At 40.3% G+C, this 24,480-nt stretch overlaps 1 protein-coding gene across 4 annotated transcripts in view; it reads right to left on the minus strand.

Moving 5' to 3' along the window:
* LOC129722666 (uncharacterized) overlaps nucleotides 1-24,480 on the minus strand; it is a 395,463-nt gene that overhangs the window by 347,772 nt on the left and 23,211 nt on the right. For 2 of the 4 annotated variants that reach the window (XM_055676307.1, XM_055676304.1), the window contains exon 2: nucleotides 8,542-8,727. The exons of 1 other annotated variant lie outside the window; for it this stretch is intronic. The gene's annotated coding sequence lies outside the window, so the exon portion shown is untranslated. Of the gene's footprint in view, nucleotides 1-7,944; nucleotides 7,965-8,541; nucleotides 8,728-24,480 lie in introns of those variants that run through there. One more of the 4 variants, XM_055676306.1, reaches the window with a different exon arrangement.

Consider the following 24,480-nt stretch of genomic DNA (forward strand, 5'->3'; position numbering starts at 1 on the left):
TGCAATTTAAGGTTTTAAATGAGGCCATTTAAGATAGCCTGCGAAGTTTTACAAAATCGTAACAATTTTTTTTTTCACAATGCAGGTACATGGCCTCCAGATTTGTACACATAGGCGCATTTCATGCATCTTATATAATCATTTTTGACCAAATAAGGGTTCACTTAACAGAGTTGAGCGCGAGTTATATGAACCAATTTGTTTGCTGGGTTATTATCGTGGTACCACTGGATGACTTCCCGGCTGTAGTGGCAACTCGCCAAACCTGGCCAAAACTTCACGGGACCTGCATGGGCTTAAAGGGGTTATATACCTTTTTGGTCGAGATAAATGAGGGAAGTTTGAATCTATTTTTAAGTGCATAGCACCATTTTCATTGCATCACAGGAGTATTTTTCTAAAAGTACAGTTTATCAACAACAGAAAAACCTAAATTAATCCACCTAGCGGTCAGACTCAGTCTTTCTCATTTAAACTTATTTTTTGTAAAAAAAAAATCACATGAATGCTTAAATCCAATAAAGATTCACTCTTTGGATTCTAAAATATTGAAGTTGTTATTAAAGTATAAAATATGAAATTTGACGTAATGTTAGTGCTTGAGAAATAGCTAAATAAAAGAAATGACTCTAAATTTTGAACAATTTAATCACGAGCGATGCGGAAACGTTTAGATAGTACGATACCGCATTTAAATCATGTTGAGGCCATAGCTATTGACCAAAGCAGCTATAGTGTTGAATAGTCTTTGAATTTCTTTTCTTTACAAAACTTTTGAACCAGATATCAAATTGATATGAAGTTTGTTATTTGTAAGTTTGAGAGATGACTCGTTTGAATGACACCAGTTATGTTCAAATAAGTCGTGTAATACTTGAGATAATAGACTTTCGTTGTTTTACCAACATAACGGTTGCTTAAGTTTGATTTCAATCAAACGAAAAGGTAACGTTTAGGGCAGCCAAACTTTGAAACCACGTGTTCAAACATAATTCATCAGCTAACCCTTAACTAGCACGTTCACCTGATATCAATATTGTTCAAATCGGTTGTGTAGTTCCTGAGATAATGAAGTTTCGTGATTTTCACATTTCGATACATTACAGACGAAGTTACAGTCCGATTACTGCAAAATTCAATAAGGTGTTATGAGGCAGCTAGACCTTTCATTTGATACTAATTCTGTGGAAATCGGTTCAACCATCTCTGAGAAAAGTGAGTGAGTCCAAGTAGTCTTCGTAATATGTTTCTTTTCATAGCTGGACTTCACATTTTTAAACATAACAGGCAAAGTGATAATTCGTTTGCAAAAAACAATCAATAGGGTCTTATGGGGCAACAAGACCTTCCAGAACACGTTTCTTTCCATAACTTCTGAAACACATGTTCAATCTTCATAAAATTCAAAAGTTGAGGGTTTTTTAGGTAGCCCGTTTATTTGAAACCAATTTTGTTAAAATCGGTTGTGTAGTTTTTGAGATATTGATGTTTCGTGATTTTTACATTTTGATACATACCCTCTAAACTAGAAATCAGATTTCAATTAAATTCAATAGGGTCTTATAGGGCAACTAGACCTTTCATTTGCAATTAATTTCATTGCAGCAACCTAAGCGGCAAAAAGACCCTTCAGTTGACACCAAGATAGAAAGAATCGGTCAGACCATCTCTGAGATAAGTGAGTGCGAAAAAAAGGTGCACATACACACGTACACACCCACGCTCAAACATATACACCAAAACATGCATATTTGCAAAAAATGCTTGATTCGTCGAACTGAGTCGAGTAGTATATGACATTCGGCCATTTGGATCACTTTTCTACCCTTCAATTAGCCAGTGATTGTTAAGAGAAAGTCAATATATTTACTTTCATTATGTGATTTCACATTTTTATGAACAACGGACAAAGTTACAATCCGATTGCAGTGAAATTCAATAGCAACCTATGGGGTAACTAGACCTTTCATTTGACACTAATTCTGTGAAAATCGGCCATCACTGAGAAAAATGAGTGAGTTTAAACAACCTCAGGATAACTTTTATTTATATAACTTTTGAACCATATGACCAATCATAACGAAATTTAAAAGTTAAGGGTTCTGGAGACAGCCCAACCATTTGAAACCAGCTTTATTGAAATCGGTTATGTGGTTTCTGAGATGTTGATGTTTCGTGATTTTTACATTTTGATACATAAGTTCTAAATTAAAAATCCGATTACATTGAAATTCAATAGCACCCTTTGGCGTAACTAGAACTTTCACTTGCAATTAATTTTATGGAATTCGGTCCAGCCATCTCTGATAAAAGTGAGTGAGAAAAAAAATTGCACATACACACACACATACATATATACATACAGAAAATGCTCAGTTCGTCGAAAGGGATCGAGTGGTATACGACATTCGGCCATTGGGACACTTTTATACCTTTGGTTTTTACAGTGATTGCTATACCTCTCTAGGAGAAAGGCAAAAATACTCAAAATCAAATTTTGAGATATACCAATTATTACTGGAGTAATGGCCGTTTCCCCGAAACGCTATTTTTTGCAGAGGCTTGCGGTGATCATGATAGAGACTCAGCGGATCAACCGAAATAAAAAAACTCATATTATTTTATTAGTTAAGAAGTGTGCCGGGTCCTTGAACGATCGCTTTTATGAGTATTTTGTTTTAAGTGCAAATGGGAACGTTGTTCCCAAAAAATGCACGTTTTGAGCGCTAAAAAATGCATTAAAATTTTTTTTGTGGCAAAATGTAACTGTATGTTTCAAAAAGCGATCGTTCAAGGACCGGCGAATTTAATAACGAAAATTTAAAAATCTAAATCAATCGACCTAGCGGTCAGACCCAGCCTTTCTCATTCAAACTTATTATTTGTAAAAGTAGATTTACATGAACGCTTCAATCCAGTAAATGTGTATTCACTTTTTGGGTTCTAAAATAATGATGTTGTAATAGAAAAATGAAATATGAAATTTGCGTAATGTAAATGCTCAAGAAATAGCAAAATAAAAGAAGGAGAAAGGGAACATTCAAATGGTACGATACCACATTTAAATTACATTGTGGCCACATATATTGATCGAAGAAGGTATAGTTTTAAATAGCCTATGAAATTCTTTTCTTTCCATAACTTTTGAACCACATATCAAATTGTTATGAAGTTTGTTATTTGCAAGTTTGGGAGATGACTCGTTCGTATGACACTAGTTATGTTCAAATAAGTCGTGTAATCTTTGAGATATTAGAATTTCGTTGTTTTATTAACAATTTAATACATAACGGCTGCTTAGTGCGATTATAATCAAATGAAATGGGCACGTGTAGGGCAGCCAAACTTTGAAACCACGTGTTCAAACATAATTCATCAGTTAACCCTTAACTAGCCCGGTCATCTGATAATAATAATAATCAAATCGGTTGTGTAGTTTCTGAGATAATGAAGTTTCGTGATTTTCACAAGTGACAAGTGACAAGTGAAGTTACAGTTAGATTACAGTAAAATTCAATAGGGTCTTCTGAGGAAGCTAGACCATTCATTTGATACTAATTTTGTGGAAATCGGATCGGCCATCTCTGAGAAAAGTGAGTGAGTCCAAGTAGTCTTCGGAATATGTTTCTTTTCAAAGCTGGATTTCACATTCTTAAACATAACAGGCAAAGTAATAGTCCGATTGCAAAATAAATCAATAAGGTCTCATGAGGCAACTTCACCTTCCTTTTGACACTGATTTTATGAAAATCGGTCCAGCCATCTCTGAGAAACATGAGTGAGATTAAACAGTCTTCAGAACACGTTTCTTTTCATAACTTTTGAGCCACAAGTTCAATCTTCATCAAATTCAAAAGTTAAGGGTTTTCTAGGTAGCCCGTTCTTTTGAGACCAATTTTGTTAAAATCAGTTGTGTAGTTTCTGAGATATTGTTGTTTCGTGATTTTCACATTTTTAAACATAACCTCTAAACTAAAAATCCGATTACAATAAAATTCAATAGGGTCTTATGAGGCAACAAGACCATTCATTTGCAATTAATTTCATGCAAATCGGTCCAGCCATCTCTGAGAAAAGTGAGTGAGAATAAAAATCTGCACATACACACACACACATACACACACACATACAGAAAATGCTCAGCTCGTCAAGCTGAGTCGAGTGATATATGCCATTCGGCCCTTTGGAGCACTTTTATGCTTTCGGTTTTGCAAGTGATTGCTATACCTTTCTAGGAGAAAGGCAAAAATAACGTTTATGGATGCTTTTTTTCACTTTCACTCAAGAGTGTAAACAAATATCAACCCTGTAGACACTAGTGATGTTAAAATAAGTCGTGTAATCTTTGAGAAAATAGATTTTCGTTGTTTTAACAATTTAATACATAACGGTTGCTTAAGTTCAAATATAACCAAATGGAAAGGGAACGTATAGGGCAGCAACATTTAAAACCACGTGTTCAATCATTCATCAGCTAACCCTTAACTAGCCCGTTCATCTTATATCAATTTTGTTCAAATCGGTTGTGTAGTTTCTAAGATAATGAAGTTTCGTGATTTTCACATTTCGATTTATTACAGACGAAGCTACTGTCCGATTACAGCAAAATTCAATAGGGTGTTATGAGGCAGCTGGACCTTTCATTTGACATTAATTTTGTGGAAATCGGTTCAACCATCTCTGAGAAAAGTAAGTGAGTTTATGTAGTCTTTGGAATATGTTTCTTTTCATACCTGGATTTCACATTCTTAAACATAACAGGCAAGGTAATAGTCCGATTACAAAAAAAACAATTGGGTCTTATGGGGCAGCAAGACCTTCCATATGACACTAATTTTATGAAAATCGGTTCAGCCATCTCTGAGAAACATGAGTGAGATGAAATAGTCTCCAGAACACGTTTATTTCCATAAATTCTGAACCACAGGTTCAATCTTCATAAAATTCGAAAGTTGAGGGTTTTTTAGCTAGACCGTTCTTTTGAAATTAATTTTGTTTAAATCGGTTGAGTAGTTTCTGAGATATTGATGTTTCGTGATTTTCACATTTTGATACATAACCTCTAAACTAAGAATCCGATTACAATAAAATTCAATAGGGTCTTATGAGGCAACTAGACCTTTCATTTGCAATTAATTTCATTCAAATCGGTCCAGCCATCTCTGAGAAAATCGAGTGAGATTGGGAGAGCGTTACATACACACACATACACACACACACACACACATACACACACACACATACACACACATACTCACACACATACAGAAAATGCTCTGCTCGTCGATCTGAGTCGAGTGATATACGACATCCAACCCTTTTGAGCTTTTTTATACCTTTAGTTTTTGCAGTGGTTGCTATACCTTTCTAGGAGAAAGGCAAAAAGATAAAATGAGATAAAAATAACTTATAACTCATAACCGTTGCAGAAAATTTTCAATTCTTATTGAGTAATTTATAGTTTAAATGGGAACCAAATCCATCAGATAATCTTTAATCACCATCAGCAGGGGATTGCAGTTTTTCCTTGATTGCACACGAATAGAAATTGTGTACCACTGCAATGATACGGCGCTCTGCTCCACCTGTGCAGTACGAAACTGTTGCCTTTACCAGCATGTTTTCTTACAAGACATGAGTTGCAGTTTATTAGGAAAGAAAGCTGTTTGAAACTTTTTGGAAAACCTTTACCTTAGAGACATCAAATAAGTCTAAGCTCACGAATTCAAACATCAAGTGACCTGTTGGGGCGGGAAAACTCTGTCATTGATTTTTTTAATACTGATGTAGGGAATGTCTCAGTAAATGGATGTTGTCTACTCATATCATTTGTGCTAGGCATGCTCGCATATGATTGGGTTATTTTTCGCACAAATTTGTCCTTGAAGTTTGTTTATCAATTTTCAGCAATGGGATAATATTGGTAACCAGTATATTAGGAAATTGTCCAACATTTTATCTATCTAACAACATATTGGTTATCATTATTCATCATGTTATCATGTCATTATCGTTTGAAATCTGACGGAACATTTGCCAATTTCATTCCCAATGTGTGTCTCTCCAGGCTTTCAATAGAATTTGTTGAAAAAGAGGGCGGAGGAGGGGGTTGTAGTTGACAAGCGAGGTAAGTTTGCACTAGTTTTTATCGACAAAGTTGTCAAAGCCAATGTAGTTTATTATAAAACGGAAATGTTGGAGAAAATTGCCCCGAGTCTTCGAAAGGTCTTAAGTGAAAATTTAACATGTGATACATACTCAGATATCATTTTGGAATTTTGAAATTGTATCCGGGTTTATTGAACACGGTATGTATAAAAAATACATGCATAAACATGTCTACAAAAATTTAAACAGTAAGATTAATTTCCCGTCCCGTCGGGATGCGGTATATTTTTCCAAATCTGTATCATATTTTCAGTTCGCTTATTTTTCGTTCTTTCTCTACTCACATACTGTCTGCTTAATGAACTTGCGTGTTAACGGGAAAAATCCGTTGTTAAAAATATAAATTCAGTTCGAAAAAAAAGTAAGATTAATGTTCTCTACACTATCAATTACATTTCAGTGGTTGATTATTTTTTTCTCCGATATCTGGATGTCTAGTATCGATAAGATTCAAAATATCGGAATAGCAGATCAACCGATCATAAACATATTAACATCAAATAGCATCATTTGAGCATAACTTTTGGTGAAAACGCCGGTGTATGCCGACCTTTGATTTCTTACCACTAGCCTCGCAGTGCAAATATTGGCAATTGGCATCTTCTCACCGACTTTTACAGTTATTCACGGCGAGGAGTATAAAACCACATTCGCATTGAGAATGTTAAAAGGTGTTAAAATTATGAATTGTGTACCCTTTTCATGTCCATAATATTCCACTATTTCATCAAATCTCTTTGTTATAGAAAATACAATTTATTTTCAAAAGATCTGCTGCAGAGTAAACTTTGAAATATTTTTTGCCACCCCACTATTCTTCTGTTCGAACGGATTTGTCTAGATTTAGTGCATGACAATCGTAATGCATAATTCCATTATCTATCGTTTCCTCGCCGCAGCGCATACCTTCTCTCAACAAAACCATAGCCCCCAGAATGAGCTTATGCGAGTAAAAGCAAGCGGCAACAAACAATGACACATCACGGAAGAGACCGAAACCCCTCTTCGTAAGCCAGTCAAGACAAAGCCATGACCAATCGACTGCGACCGGAACCCAGTCAGCAGTATTTGAAGCTCATTTTCATCGTAACGGTTACCAATGGGCTGCCAACGCTTCACTGCTGTCGCCGACTGAATCTTCGCCCGGTCTTTTCTTCATGCTGACAATTGCTGTCTTCCGCCTTCTTGTTGTGCAGCAAAACCATTGCTAAATTGCTCCAGCGTTGTTTGATTGGTTGCGACAACAGCAGCATTAGCAGCAGTAACAACAATGGCAACGAAGTTAGGTAAAAAAACAAATAAAAGAGTCTTTCGTGTAACCATTGCACTGGTTTAAACAAACCATTCCGCTAGTGGGTGAAATTGCAGGTAAAGTGAGTACTTTTCCGTGGTGATGCTTCATTTTTTTTTTCTACTCATCCAGGAGGTTTTCCACTCTCAGTGTCACAGTCAACACGTATCGTGCAATGTCATCACCGTATAAATGACAAAAGCAAATGTTCAACTATACACATTTCTTCTTGCCAATTAAGTCAGGGATGTAGCTCCAAGCACCGGTAAGTGTGTTACCGAGTACATCCTCTTATTCCCTTCCACTGGTGTTATCAAATTTGCAGAATTACTGTGTATTACAAAACAATACGACCCGTAAATAGAAGCTCTTCATGGTGCCGTCCTAATCAAAAGCTGGATCGCAACCTTCGGAAACGCGGTCTGCTTTCACTAACGTTGCATATTTTTCTCTGTTTTCACTTTTTCCTCCCAAAATACACCCACCTCCTATTCCCGCCCGTCATCAACATCCCAACCTTGTGTATCCACCGCCTCTTTGTTTCGTAATTTATTTATGTGTCTATTCTTCGCAGATCTTGCTTTTCCTTTTTCCCGAAAGTTTGCATCAGTCACCCGGCAGCCCCTTGCCTTTGCCCTGTCAGGTCGCACCGATTCGTTTCGGTGGCCGTGGATGTTGGCTGGCTTGTCGCTTCGTTGGTGTTCACAGTGGTGAAAAACTGCAGCAGCAGCTCAACTGTGATGGTTTCATTGTTTCGAAAATTGAATACGATAAGAGATACGCTGGGACCGGGAGGCGTGGCTCCCAAAGCAGAAAAGTGAGTCTGATATAGCGAGCCCGAATGCACTTTGTTCCGATTTTCTGATGATGCTTATCTACTAGGTACTACTAGCTGCTGCTATGGATCGTTCGTGTTCGTTTTGTTGTTGTTTAGAAAGGGTTTGGTGGATGGAGATCCCCCAATCTCCTAGCAACCGAACGCTCTTTTTCAGCGCTAGTTATCCGAAAGTGTTTATGTGCGATTCCAACAACAGCAAACCAAAATAAACACTCCCGTTGCTTTCCAACCCTATGTTACTCACCAACGGTGACGGAAGGGGGAGTTGCAGATTTTTCCGTTTTTTTATTTTCTTCTTCGGCTGGGATCCCTTTTATTATTATGCAGCGTGGGTAAACTTTTTTTGCTCTATGCCAAGATTGCCCGTCGAAAGCTGGTCGCTCTGCCGGTGCGATTGAAGTCGACCGTCGTCGGATGCTCGTGGGTGCATCTGCGAAGCGCAAAGTAAACAGAAAGAGAGATGCGAATTAGCAATTTTCCTCTCGCTTTACCGCTCTAATGAATGGGCGACGTGATAATAATCGGTGTACGCGGGTGGAGCGGAGCAGCAGCATGCAAATGATGGGAATAAATAAATTTGAATGTTTTTTTTTTTGGTTTTTGTTTTGTTCGGTCTAATTTGATATCGGGATATTTAATTACGAGTATCGTGCATAATTAGATTGCAGAAACGTTTATTAAAGAAGATTACTACAAAAGGCATCGCGTATTGTGAGGATGAAATCTGAGCGTATCAACGAAGTGTGCAGGGGATAACAGAACAAGTTATGCAATTTGACTATTGCTATTACAGGTCGGACTTGATTATATATTGACTCGATTATTTATATGTAGCAGCAAAAAAAAATTTTTCAAGCCCAAAAAATAAAAAAAAATTAAAATTTCTATTTTTTTTTGTATTTAAATATAAAGGAATTGAAAATACCTAATTAAAAATAATTAAAAAAATTCAAAAAAAACAACAAAAGTTAAAAACAAATTTAAAAAATTATAATTTTTAAAAATTTAAGAAATTAAATACAAGCGAGTCGACGAATCAATATACACTGATCAAAATTTTTCTTTACATTTGACTGCGATTCTATCAGGAATAACTAGAAGCTGAAGGATGCAAGTGGGTGTACAAGCTTAAGCGAGACATCAACGGAGAAGTAGTTCGATTCAAAGCTCGTTTAGTTGCCCAAGGCTTTAGCCAACAGTATGGATCTGATTACGATGAAGTATTCTTTCCGGACCACTTTCCGGACGTTGATGGCAGTCGCAGCAAAAAAGAACATGGCCGAACAGTACGATGTCAAGACCGCATTCCTGAATGGCGATCTTGAGGAGGAGATATACATGCGGCAGCCAAGCGGATTTATGAAACAAGGAAACGAGTGGAAGGTTTGCCGACTGCATCGTAGCTTGTATGGGCTGAAACAGGCGGCGAGAGCATGGAACCAACGACTGCATGAAGTGTTGAAGCGGCAGCAATTCCAAAGATGTACATTCGATCCGTGTTTGTACCGGAAACAGTTGAATGGGCGTTGGGGTTACGTACTCGTATACGTCGATGACCTGGTGATGGCGAGTGAAGATCTAAAGATGATTGAAACTCTTGTGAGAAGTCTGAAGGGGTCGTTCGAGGTCTCGAGGTTGGGTGATATCCGCTTTTACCTAGGGATGAAAATTGAAAAAGACCGTCTTGGTAATTACTTTTTGAGCCAGCAGAAGTACATACGTGAAATTGTGGATTCAAGCGGGCTGACGGATGCCAAAATTTCCAAAACTCCGTTAGATCCCGGATATTTCAAAAATGAAAATGAAGGGACTCCATTGGCAAGTAATACCGAATATCAGAAGTTAATTGGAAAGGTCCTGTATATAGCTGTTAACCCACGACCTGACATTTCGACCGCTGTATCAATCTTGAGCAGAAAGACGAATCATCTCACGCAAGAAGACTGGAGTGAACTCAAGCGCGTGGTACGGTACCTCAAAGGAACGATCAACTGCCGATAACGGTTGAGTAGGAAAGGTGAAACCAGAACAATCGTCGGTTATTCTGACGCTGACTGGGCTGAAAGTCGAGATGACCGGAAATCGCACAGCGGATTTGCATTCAAGGTTAACGGAGGAACAGTGAGCTGGGCTTGTCGTAAACAAACTTGTGTGGCCCTATCAACAGCAGAAGCGAAATTTATCGCACTTGCTGAAGCAGCACAAGAAGCTCTATGGTTGAAATTGCTACTGCGGGAGCTAAATGATGAACAGAAAGTTATCATACACGAAGACAACCAAAATTGTCTAAAAATTATTGAGAGAGAAAAATTAACAAGGAAAATGGAGCACATAGCGACGAAGTTTTATTTTACAAAGGATCTAATTGAGAAGCAAGAGATAAAGTGTATCTACTGCCCATCTGAAGATATGGTAGCAGACCTCATGACGAAACCATTGCAGCGCGTTAGACTGGAAAAACTAGCAAAACTAATTGGGTTAACCATTACCGTTTAGGAGGAGTGTTAGAGTAGAAAACGGAAATGGTCATAGTATGCTAAGTATTATTAACATCAGTAGTTTAGAAAGAAATATAGCTAATTCGTATTTGTTCATTCGTTCAACCAAGACGTATTCACTTGTATATAACAAGGAAATTCTATAGCACTGATTCCTTTTTCTGGATACCGAAAAAGATTCGAATGAAGTTTGATACGGCAGCACAGCAGACTCGTTGGTCATTCGTCGCAGAAAAAGGCGTATAGATTCCTGGATCGGAGCACCGAGCACATAATCAACAACAGAGCCGCTCGGCTAGTACCGTCAGTTTTCATTGAATATCGCATTCCGTCCATTCCATTCCTTCCGGTGAACAACCACACGACACGGAGAAAGGATTTGCGCTGAGCTCTGAAGAAAGCGAAGATCTATTTAACAAACAGGGCATTCCGATAGGAATGCCCCAATGGACACCTTAATGGTGATAAAGCCAGTCGAAGCGAAACAGGAACTGAACACAGGAGCACTAGCAGCATATGAGTATCAGCAACCGATGTTCATGAAGCTCGTTTTAAGATCTAGGCTATGGCTATGGGAGGAGGAAAAACTACCAGATGAGTGGATGGAGGAAGTAGTCTGCCTCAAATACAAAATGGATGAGAGGCTGAAGTGCCGTTCAGGACGGTTCAGGGCGGCCTATAATATAGGGTAGATCTGCTTAATATAGACCGCTTTCTTTAGTGGGCCACCTGAACACCTTTTACCAAATAACGCATGATAAATATACTTGTTTTGATAGGTTCTTTAACAAAGTCAATAATGTTCTTCACCAGAAATGTTGCAACAGACGTTTATTATAATATTTTTAATTAAAGCTGTAAAAAATATCTTTTAATAACAGCTACCTGATTTGCCATGGTTCATTAACGTTTTCATAAGAAACGGCTTTACCAAAAACTTAACTGACATCACACTTTCTGAGCGAAAATTACCAGATTATTGATGAACGGGTAGTATAATAGTGTCTTTAAAAGATAAGCAACAATTTCACTAGAAAAACACCTAAAATTAAAAAAAAAAAGTGGTCCAATTTATGGTAAAAAAGTACTGTTTTCCTTATTTCGACATGCTTCTCGTTGAGCACCTAAACTTTTATTTACATCGAAGTAATACAGCGAATCATAGTTACCATAGATGTGTTATGATCGTGTTATTGTAACAAGTTGCAGCTAAAATGCGAAAAACGCCAAATAAGGCAATCCACGAGACAGTTGCGATCAGCTGATTTCAGTCTGTTTTCAACTTATGACAGCTTTATGTATGTTCGATCCATTCGATCGGTCTCAACTTGGATGCAATCCGGATCCAGAAGCTTGAAAAACAAATGTTATCCGATCGGTAGCGCTAGTATCGCGAGTGCCAATCCTAAATACAACAATATAAAATCACTTTTGATATTATTGCCGACATTAAAAGATTTCGGTTTTGGTCGTGTTTTGAATTTGCAGCTTGAAAAACAGCAACAATAACAAACGTACAAGCAAAAAAAAAACGTCACCGGTGGATTGCCTTATATTGGTGAAAAATATACTAAAGCAGCTGTTACTGAGTGTCTCCAAGCAATAAAAAGTGGTGTTTCGATTAGGGAAGCTTCCACGATCCACCGTAATATTCCGTGCAAGCAGGAAGTCGTCAGGAAAACCACGAAAAGGAAAACCAGCTGCATTGTAAAGGATTCCCCATTTCGAAAGAGCGGCAGCGGCAGTCTACAGTTGCAAGATTCATCTCAGAAAATCCTCGTCTTTCAAGGTTCGTACGAAATAGACAGAATAACTTTGAAGGATTGACTACGAAGCGAGTAAAAAACGGCCACATGGTCTATGGATGATCCTTCATAATTCGAAGCAATTTGCGGCATGGTGGATTAGAAAATTATTCAAGTGGATTAGAAAATTATTCAAGTACACCTGGCCCAAATTAGGAAATTGTTGTGGTCCAAATTAGGAAACGGTGACCCATTAAAGGAAACTGCAGCGATGGTTTATTTCTTTTATTTTAAGAAATTATAGGTATAGGTATAGGTATAGGTAGGTAGTTATAGGTATCTTGTTGTTTTTCATCCAGAAAAGATAGAAAACATGTTACTTCATGTTTATACATAATGAAATACTTAATTCAGTTGAGATATTTACACTTATTCTTGCAAAATATGCAGCTACACTACTAAGTGGTCCACTAAAGGCAGTTATACCCTAGTTAATCAAGAATTTCTATGACAGATCATGCACGACAACGGAATTTCGGATAAACTGCCGTGATTAATCATGGCTACCATGGTGCAAGTAATGTGCTACTTGCGTGTTTCGAGGATACTCTTCGAGTCCTTTTGAATCGCGCAGAGGGTTAAAACAAGGAGATGCATTTTCCTGTTTGCTGTTCAACATCGCTCTTGAGGGCGAGCATCGGCCTTTTGTGACGGCGGAGGAAACCTGCGCTCGACTGTGGACAAATGCGTCGAAAACGAAATACAAGCGAGCGAGAGGCTCTAAGGAGAACAGCATCAGCCTCCCAACTCATGTCCAGACGACGATGAGCCTAAAGTGGTCGACTAGTTAGTGTTTTTGGGTCACTGGTTACTGCCGACCACAACACCAGCAAAGAGAACCAGAAAAGCATCTAGGCTGAGAATCGTGCCCAATTTTGACTTTGGAATTATACCAAACTCTGATAAAACCGGTAGTTTTCTACGGAATTGAAATAAAAACCTTCTCGTAGAGGACTTAAACGCCCTTGAAGTTTTCGGACGGAGGTTGCTACGGGCTATCTACGGTGAAGTACAGATAGACAAGCGAAGATGCATGTACTACGAGCTGCACCGGTCCGGTCGTAAGGTTGCCAGGCGACTACCCTGTGAAATCGCTTCAGTTCAGCAACCCTAGCTGCACAAGAAATAGAGGAACCCAGCGTGCACGACGAGTCGACCAGATGGAAGGAGACTTGCGGGTGATGAGACGCCTGAGAAACTGGCAAAACAAAGGCCAGAACCGAGCAACCTTGCGAGAACTTTTTAACCCAGTGCGAGTCACCACGACTCTCGTCTGGTTGGTAAGAAAATTATGCGACAACCGTCTGGGTACGGAACCGGAGATCCTGAAGACGTGTGTTTTAAGACAAGCCTGTATGGCTTGAAACGTGCAGGGCGGGTCTGTAACCGGACGCCAAGCGTACGGAAGCTGTCTGTCTATTTGTGAAGAAGGCCGATAATGAATTGTCGGTCATCCTTCTCTACGTATATGATATGCAGATCATCACCAGTGGCAAGAAGGAGTACGAGCGAGTTTAAAATATCATGTCTGAGTGATATGTTGAGCGGAAAGAAGACGGCAGTTTCCTGTTGAGCCAACAGAACTACGGCGAGCAAATGCTGACGAAATTCGGGATGAAGCTGATTCCGATGAATCCTGGCTACGTCACCGCAAAGAAAAAGCAGGAGGATGTGATGGCTGTTACCGAGAAATATCAGAGACTGATGACAACTTTACACTCCATATCCACACGGCCTGATCTGGCAATCATAGCGTCCATCTTTGACACAGCTAGAATCATTCGAGTTATTTTATACTTTCGAGAAAAATAAGCACAGCATAATGAAACATAATGCCAATAACATCGCAGCAACCCTCCAGTCGGGTAATCTTTATCATGCAATTATCTGTAAAATGCCATGTTTCTGCCAGTTTTTCAACAAAAACAAACAATACCGTCCAATCGTTGATAAATCTATCCAATCCAGCCCGGGATTCCCGAACTCCTCAAAATATTTCGCAAGATTTACAAAATTCGCAAGCCTTACAAGAATCAAACTTAATACCCTATCGAAACGAAAAACTGACGCCAACAAGCAACAAAGTTGGCATTACACAAGGTAATATTTACCTGAAATGACGGTCAATATTTGCTTGCCGTGTATTATCAAATTATTTGCTTCAATTATTTGTCATAAATATTTGCTGTCTTCTTTAGTAAACGAAAAATGAGGCAAATGTTTGCTTTTTCTAATGTCATTTTTTGCTGGTTAGTTCACTTCTAAGCGAATAGTTTTTTGAATTTTTTCTTTGTTCATTGATAAAATTTTCATAACCTGTAAAATTAATAATGCGACCTGAAATAAATAAATTTATAAAACTCAAAAAAGTCCGTGTAACATGGATCGTGGACGCAATTTCAACGTAAAACACACGTTTGCAGGTTAAAGACGGTGGCATTCAAATGCTCTAAAACTGATTTATTTTGAATCGTAAATAACTGATTGTTCAAAATTTTATCTCTTCCTTTTGGTTGTCCTATGCCTTTCATAGGAAACTGCCGAATGATGAAATAACGTTCCAGTTATTCTAACAAAATTCTTACCTACAAGGAATCGTACTCTCTAATCAATGATGATACCTACCTGGAAGGAGCATCAAACATAGCTTTGGCCCACACAAGTTCCTACCTCACATCTTCACGAGTCATATGATTACACTAAACTGCCGGTTAAAACGAGGACACCAACCAGTGGTGCTGCCTGGGCAATGCAGTGATCCGACAATAGCTAAGTGAGAAGGTGTGACGCGATCATTGGTGCGTAAACCATATTCCGGCGGTAGAGGAAATGCTTCGCCAACCCGAGCGTCTGTTCACCAACATGGTGCGGCTCAAAACAGCGTCTGTCCTCCATGTTAGGAGCGGCTGATCAACGTCCTGGTGGCAGCGTGGGACTCTAAACAGAGCTGACCCGATGGTCCCCCGGCGAGATGGAGGGTTGGGGAAGGCCCAATGAGCCGCCCCGGAAAACAACATGTTACAAACAACGTAAGAGATAATACGGATTGGAACAATCGGCATGGACCTAGGCAACGAAATAAGGACTACAATTGAAAACTTGGGATATGGAACAGCAAATCGCTCTGTTTTCTAGGATGCGACAAGATAATCTACGACGATCTCCATCTACGCAATTTCCAAGTCGTAGTGCTGCAGGAACTATGTTGGACAAGACAGAAGGTATGAAAAAGCGGCGGCTACTTTCTACAAGAGTTGTGGCAAACTGGCGAGCTGGGAACCGGCGTCATAGTACTGGGCAAAATGCGTCAACGCGTGATGGGGTGGTAGCAGATCAACGCAAGGATATGCAAGTTGAGGAGTTGAGGGCCGGTTCTTCAACTACAGCATCATCAACGTGTACTGCCCGCATGAAGGAAGACCCGACGACGAAAAGGAAGCGTTCTACGTGCGATAGCTTGCATACCGTGTTTAATGATAACGGCCATCGGTGCGTAAACTTTGCGGCCTCCCGTGGTATGTTAGTCCAAAGTACCTTCTTCCCCCGCAAAGGTATCATCAAACCCACCTGAAGATCACCCGACCAACAGACAGAGAACCAAATCGACCACGTTCTAATCGACGGCAGGTTCTTCTCCGACATCATCAACGTTCGTACCTACCGCAGTGCGAATATAGATTCGGACCACTACCTAGTAGCTACGTGCATGCGCTTAAAACTATCGACGGTGTATAACACCCGCCGCAGTCGAACGCTGCGACCAAGTATTGAGCAACTGTGGGACGTCAAAGCTACACAAAAATACGCGCAGCAGCTGGGACAGCGCTACCTACGGAAGAGCAGCTTGGCGCTGCTACACTTGAAGATGGTTGGAGGAGCATCCGATCCACCATAGGTAGCACTGCTGTAGCGCTACTAGGTACAAGGGTTCCGAATCATATGAATGACTGGTTTGACGGCGAATGCAAACGGTTAAACGATGAGAAGAACGCAGCACGGGCGAGAATGCTAAGTACGAGAGCGAGCGTGGAACGATACCGACAGGCACAGAACAGCCAAAACTCAATCTTTCGAAGATAGAAGCGCCAGCAAGAGGACGGAGATCGCGTAGCGATGGAAAAGCTGTACCAAGCTAACGACACTTGGAAGTTCTACGAGAAGCTGAACAGCTTCCGTAAAGGATTCGAGCCGCAAGCCGATATGTGCAGGAGCTTGGACGGCAACCTCACAGACGAGTGTGAGGTGATCGAAAGGTGGAAGCAGCACTTCGATGAGCATCTAAACGGCGATGCGGTAGAGCGCGAGGATGGTATGGCAACTGATTATGGTGTACGAGCAGAAGACATCTGGAATCCAGTCCCCGATCTCCTGGAGGTGAAGTAGGATATTGGCCAGCTAAAAACAATAGAGCTGCTGGAGTAGACCAGCTTCCCAGCGAGCTATTGAAATACGGTGGTGAAACTCTGGCTAGAGCCGTGCACTGGGTCAATGTCAAGGTTTGGTAGGAAGAACGAGTACCGGAGGAGTGGATGAAGGGTATTGTGTGTCCCATCTATAAAAAGGACGACAAGTTGGAGTGCAGCAATTACCACGGATCAGATATTCGCGGTTCGGCAGGTCATGCAGAAATGCCGCAAATACAACGTGCCCACACATCATTTGTTTATCGATTTGAAATCGGTGTACGACACAATCGATCGAGACCAGCTATGGCAAATCATGCACGCCTACGGATTTCCGGACAAACTAACGCGGTTGGTTAAGGGAGCCCCGTAGCCGCAAGGTTACAGAGCCCGCTTTGGTAAGTGGGTGGTCGTGGGTTCGAATCTTAGTAGAATCAGGCCATTTGGTTGTCAAAGAACTTTAAGTATGGGTTTATTCTCAGGCTCCCCACCACGTACCCTACCTTCAATCTGGATTCTACAGTACCTCTGTTGACTCTCCTCCTAACAAAAATAAGTCCCTATTATAATAAAACTGGTGTGAGTAACATATAAAAGTTCTCTCCAGGGAATTGTAACTAGGCGATATTGTTAGGATGGAAAGCGGCTCGGTATAGTAGAACAGTAAGCTTGAAACGGAAAGCACACAAGCACTGATATGAATGATAAGCGTATCACTTACTTCAATAGTGTTACTGCTAATAATATGAAGTGCGGAGTACAAAAAACACCTGGGCAATATCACAATAGATCTAAGCTCTGGTCGCAGTGATGAGTCCACACAGAAAGAAACGCGGTTGGTCAAAGCGACGATGGATCGAGTGATGTGTGTAGTTCTAGTATCGGAGGCACTCTCGAGCCCCTTCGAAACCCGAAGAAGCTTAGGCGAGGTGATGGTCCACACCGCTAAGATTAGCAGGTTGCGGTAGGCTGGCATGTCGTATGAATGTCGACTACCCGGTAAAGATGGTTCTTGAAACAAATCTGTCATGGACGAGACGGAGAGGTGCACAGCGGGCAAGGTGGATCGAACAGGTGGAAGACGACCTGCGGACCCTATGCAGACTGCAGAGCTGGCGAACTGCAGCCATGGACCGTGTGGAATGGAGACGACAGCAAAGGCCACACCACGGCTTGGGACTGTTTGGTAAGGTAAGTACCAACTCCAAAATAGTTTGAAAAATTGTTCTGCCAGTGTAAACTAGATTTGCTGCGCAGTTTATTTCTTGAAAATAATTCGCAATTCGTGGTATGACATAGCAAATATATGATATATGAACAATGATCGATGAGGCATTGCTACCGTTCAAGAAAACAGAGTTTTGAGCAAATATTTACTGTAGTGTAGTAGTACAGCATATACATACCCGAATAAATATCTCTCCAACAAATTTCTGTACCAAACATAGCAAATGCTTGCCAAAAACTAAGCTTTATCTTCAACAAACTGAAAGATTTAGACACTCCAGTTTTTAAGGTAATGTAGCAAGAGCTGGAATCGGTAATTTGGAATTATCATAGAAATCAAACGCCATCGATGGTTCAGCATACTTTAGCAAAGTTTTACGGAAAGAAATTACATTATTGGGCTTGATGGAAAATTGTCAGCGGATCTGAGGCGATTGTTTGACGACATGAAGACCCTGAAACCTCCTTTGCTTCACATGTATGCAACAAAAACCTATCGCAAATTTCTGCTGTTACCTTGAAAGAAAGAAAAAAAATTTTTTTTAATTCGCTTTTTCCTGAAAATTGAGGATAAAGTTGTAAACGATTTTTTGTTACATGCCGTACTGTATTGAACTTCGAATACTTAAGCAATGATGTAACTTCTTGCACTAAAAAATCAACGAAAAATTAATTTTTTCGTCGATCTCAAAGGTTTAACATGTTGGTTATTTTGTTTTTGTTGTTGTTAAAACTCGGCTTTGATTCAAATTACGAACACTTCAATGTAATCACTAAGAGATGGGCAAACCGTCTTAACACTGACTGTCACGTTTATCAACGCCTGTTGATTTCTTGGAAGTGGTCCTACAGTAAAGAGCTATACATCAAAGGGTAAAGGACATACCAAGGGACGAAATAGAATATAATAATCATACTTTTTATCACAGTAGTTATAATAATTCGACTTCTATTGTGAAGTGTTCGAAGTTTGAGTCGAAACGGTATACCAAAAATGCTTTGAAAAAAAAGAGCAAAATTTGAATTTTTTTATCGTGTAGCAACTCCGTTATTGCATAAAAGTAGAAATTTTCTGAGAGTTCAGTTATTCTATAACAACAAAACACGTTTGTTCGTAAGAAATACCAATTTTTTGAGAAGTAATGGCCGTTTCCCCGAAACGCGTTTTTTTTCTGGCAGAGGTTTGCGGTGCGGTAGCGATGCAGCAGTTCAACTGAAATATATAAAAACTCATATTATGTCATTAGCTTAGAAGTGTGCCGGGTATCTAAACGATCGTTTTTATAATTTTTTTTTCAGTGCAAACTCCCGAAAAAAAAACATGTTTTGAGCGCTGAAATTTGCAATAAAAATGTTTTTTCGGCAATGTGTATCATGTGTATGTTCGTGTATCAAAAATCGATCGTTTTAACGACCGGGGAATTTAATAAAGAACATTTAAAAAAAGACGAAAAAATCGGTTTAGTAGTTTTACCGCAATCGTAAACACGGCAAAGTGTCGCTCTAACTTTCTCCCTATTGCTAATATCTCTAAGAAATCTTGTAAAAATGTTCAAGATATGGTACTTTAAGATAATACATTAAAAAATCGATTTCTCAATAATTAAAAAGGTATATAACCCCATAAAAAACTTTCTTTGAAATCTCATTTCTGTCAAACAATTGTTCTCATTCCCGGTTCCAGAACTCCCGGGAAATTTATTGCCGTTTCCCGGGAAATCAATTCTCGGGAATATTGCAAACCCTATGCCGGATGGGTTCCGGAAAACAGGACGATTTCCACTTAAATGGAGCTCTAAGGGCATAAAGGTAACGCAACTGAACCTAAGCCTGAGTCGAAACATTGCCATCGTATCGGACCCCTAACTCATCCTTCTCGGAAGCGGTAACTGGGTTGCGGATATGTCAAATATGACGACCGTATGGACGACGAGCAGGTTTCCGGTTCAAGAGATTGTGTCAACCTCAAGAGAAGGGTACCCGGTTGACAAGGTGAACGGAGTGTTTTACTGCAGTTGTTATTCTCCGTCACGTTGATCTTCCGAAAGGTTCACCCACCTGTTATCTATGGAGCTAACGGGCTCAACACCGTTGGTGTTGGCGGGTGACTTCAACATTTGGGCTGTTGAGTCAAGAAGTCGCTCTACGAACCAGAGGAGTCAGATCTTATTGGAATCTTTGGCAAAGCTCATCCTAGATCTGGTCAACATTGGGAACAAATGTACATACAGCAGACATGGTGAGGAGTCGATTATCGACGTTACATTCTCCAGCCCAGGATTGATCACCGATTGGAGGATAGACGATGGCTACACCAGTAGTGACCACCAGTCGGTTATTTATAGTGTAGACAACAACGTAAAGTAGCAAGAATGCGTAAAGAATGCTGACCAATTAGTTGCCATACTATCGCGGGCATGTAACGCCATAATATCTGGGATTCGTCAACTTAGGAATGGGAAGTCACTGGTTTACTGGCTGACTGATGCGATAACGGACCTTCGCAGTGCGTGCCTCCGTGAAAGACGAAGGATGCAGCATGCGCGAACGAATGGACAGAGGAAAGAGCACCGCGCAGCATTCGGATTTGCACGTTCGGCACTAAAGAGAGCGATAGAGACAAGCAAGATGACCTTCTTCAATAGGCTATGCGAGAGGGTCAATACATATCCGTGGGGTAATGCCTTCAGGATCGTAATGGCCAAGACCAAAGACGTTTTGACGCTTGCAGAGCGATCCCCAGCGATTCTCGAGAGACTCTTTTGACGCCACGAGTCAAGTCATTGGCCTCCGGGGTAAAATCCTATGTCCATCCTATACGCGAGCGACGACAACCGTGTCGAGATTGAGGAGTCATCAATAGACTGGTTAAGAACACGGAGGGTGCGTGTAAAGAACACGGAGGGCGGATCCGGTGTTCTGGAATGTCATGTACGACAGAGTGTTGAAGCTAAAATTCCCTGCAGGGGTTGTAATAGTCGGCATTGTGGACGACATAACGCTGGAGGTCTACGATGAATCGATCGGAGATGTGGATTTGACGGCCGGGCATATCATACGCAAGGTCGAGGGCTGGATGCACTACAGAAAACTGAAGTTAGAGCACCATAAGACGGTGGTCACGGTTGTAAGTAACCGTGAATCAGAGCAGGCGGTGGTCAGAGTCGGAGACTTTACAATTACTTCGAAGCGATCTTTGAAACCTTAGGGGGTTATGGTTGACGACAAGCTTACGTTCAAGCGCCACGTCAACTATGTCTGTAAGAGGACTTCAACGCCTATTGCAGCACCATATAGTGCCATATAGTTCGTCCATTCTTAGGTATGGTTGGCCAGCGTAAAAAGTGCTAGTTACTAATAGTTATCGTAGTGAACTGGAAGGTACCTACAGGCTCATGTGCCTGAGGGTTGCGAGTGCATATCGTACAGTGACGTACGACGAAATTGGCATCTTTTTCGGGATGATGCCTATCAGCATAGCAATTATAAAGGACGTAGAATGCTTCGACCAATTTGACACAAGGGGAATACGAGGTACGAAAAGGTCATTCTCGATGATCACATGACAGCGAGTATGGTCCAATTCAGCGAAGGGTAGATGGACGCACCGACTTATTCCGGAGGTATCCGAATGGGTCGGAAGCGGGCCAGACACTACACCGGACAACTAAGTTCGGAAAATGTGTGAAAACCCGGATATCTGGAGTTCGGTTTCTGCAGCCGTCTCTCATATAGTCCTGCAGCTACAACGTGAGTCAACCACCAACACGCCACTGGTAGCTATCTGCCAGTCTACAGGTAGTTAGGAGCCGTTCGATAATTACGTAAGCAAATAGGGAGGAGTGGGGGGGGGCTGTGTGCAATTTTCTTACGCTATCTTACAAGGGAGAGAGGAGGTGAATTGATTATCATACAAAAGAAAACATTGTTAATGCAGCTGTTCAAATAACCATGTTCATGAAAGCGTGGGCGGAAAAAAAATCATGAAAAGGAAATTACGGAATTACTCGAATAAAGAACAGAAGAGGAAACGAAGTACTGTGCTTGCTCCATAATGATAAAACTAAAATAAAAATCTAAAGGGTAATTTTTTAAGAATTTGGTTTTTCTTGAAAAAAAAAAAGCATAAAAATTATAAAACTGTATAAAATCTTTATTTGAGCCGATAAATTGGTTTATGCCATTTACTTTTTATAGATAATTTCATTTAAATGTTGGCCACGGCTACGTTTTAAATGGTCCATACGAAAAGTCCAATTTTGAATCACTTTTTCAAGCATTTCGGCTTGTATCGTGAGATGAATTGCACACCGAACTAATTCCGCAATGTGTCTATGACCCAGCTCTTCCATTTCCGGCAAAAAAAGTCAGAAATCATCGGGCGATAGCGAGCGCCATTGACCGTAACGTTGCGATTTTGATCATCTTTGAAGAAGTACGGACCAATGATGCCTCCAGCGTGTAAACCGCACCGAACCGTGCATTTTTCTGGGTGCATTGGTGATTCTTGTATTGCCTCTGGTCGCTTTTTCGATCCAAATGCGGCAATCTTGCTTTATTTGTAAGCGTTGTTCAGGCGTAAGTCTGTTCATGGTAAAATGGCAAACCAAACTGAGTACATTAGACTTCAACAGCTGTCAGAATTCCCGCGTGAACTGTCAAATCTGAATACACGAAAAACCAAATAGCAAAAAAATCCCCATTTATATATGCTGGCAGTGAGATTTTACTAGGGGGAAGGAGGGGGTATCAAAAAATCTTACGATATCTTACAAGGGACGAGGGGAGGCTTGGAAAAGTGGGAAAATATGCTTACGTAATTTTTGAACGGACCCTTAGCTATGAGGTATAAGAGTAAAGTGAGTGCATGAAGCACAAAGGCTACTTCTCGACGTAACACTTAACCGTCGCTCTGGGATGATAAGGGCTAGAGACTGGAGGGAATTTGTGGGTTTTAAATTCAACCCTACACTCTAAGCAATCTTTACAGGTGTCTGTAAGAAGATTTCCTCGCCACCTTTAAAAAAAAAGGAAGTCTGCTGGAAGAGAATTTCGCAATATCGAATATATTGAGAATCATATATGTAGAGATTGGTTACGCTATCTACCAGAGCTGCGGTAGCAAACACGAGCTGGGCACAGCTTTCATTGTAATGGGCAAACTGCAGAAGCGCGTGATTGGTTGGTTGCCAAACAGAATCTGCAAGTTGAGGATTGGAGGCCGGATAAAGCTGTTGTGTAAGAAAATGGAACAGCTGTATCGTTCTTAAGAAACTCGTAAATTCTACAAAACACTTAACGCATGCCGCGCAGGTTTTGTGCCGTGAGCCGAAATGTGTCGGGATAAGGGTCCAAATACACACACGACGTAATGACGCCTTGAGCATGCAAATAAAAAGGCGTGAACGCGCCATCCGTTTGTACGCCTTCTAACTAGAAGCTTCTCAACCAGAGACACCGTGCCTTAGCATTGACGGCCGATCGATGACTAGCAAAAGAGAGTATTTTATCCATTGTCACACCCAAGTCATTCATCTTTTCAACCCTGTTGAGTACGACTCCATCGATTTGCTAGTTGAACATTATAGGCTGCGAGTTCGGATGAAATGTCATTACACAGCATTTAGGATTGCTGACAATCAGTTTATTGGGATAGCATCATTCTGCAAACATACCAGTAACTGCTGCAAACGGTGACAATATTCTATTCCCTTCACGACGAAATATAGTTAACATCCATCACCAAGCAAAATATTAACATCATTTGAAAATATTGTAAAAAGTAATGGTCCCAAGTTACTACCTTGAGGTACACCATGGAAGGTTTTAGCCAAGTCACTTGAGAATTCAATTTGTCACTATGCATTTTTTAAAACTTTTCTGAATATTTTTAGAATTTATATGAGCAGTTGTGCACGGAGGGGGAGAGGGGGGGGGTTCAAAATCGTTAAAAATCTGTCCACGAGTAATGTGGATGGTCCCTAATACACGAAAGAATACTGTATGTCATATAAGCAATATTACGGAATTCTCAATTTTGGCACGTAAAAAGCACAAGGGTGCATAATGTTTTGGATTTAGGTATATAATATTAGCAATTTAGAGTTAACATTTTAATACACAGGTTGATAAATAAAATTTACTATAAAGGCCGTACTCAACCGTACGAGTTAGCACAACTTAGTAGATAATGACATCTAACGTTATTTTTAATATTTTCATTATGCTAGCAAAGAAAGTCATTACAAAT

The sequence above is a fragment of the Wyeomyia smithii genome, chromosome 2 (genome assembly GCF_029784165.1).
Source record: "Wyeomyia smithii strain HCP4-BCI-WySm-NY-G18 chromosome 2, ASM2978416v1, whole genome shotgun sequence".
Lineage (NCBI taxonomy): Eukaryota > Metazoa > Arthropoda > Insecta > Diptera > Culicidae > Wyeomyia > Wyeomyia smithii.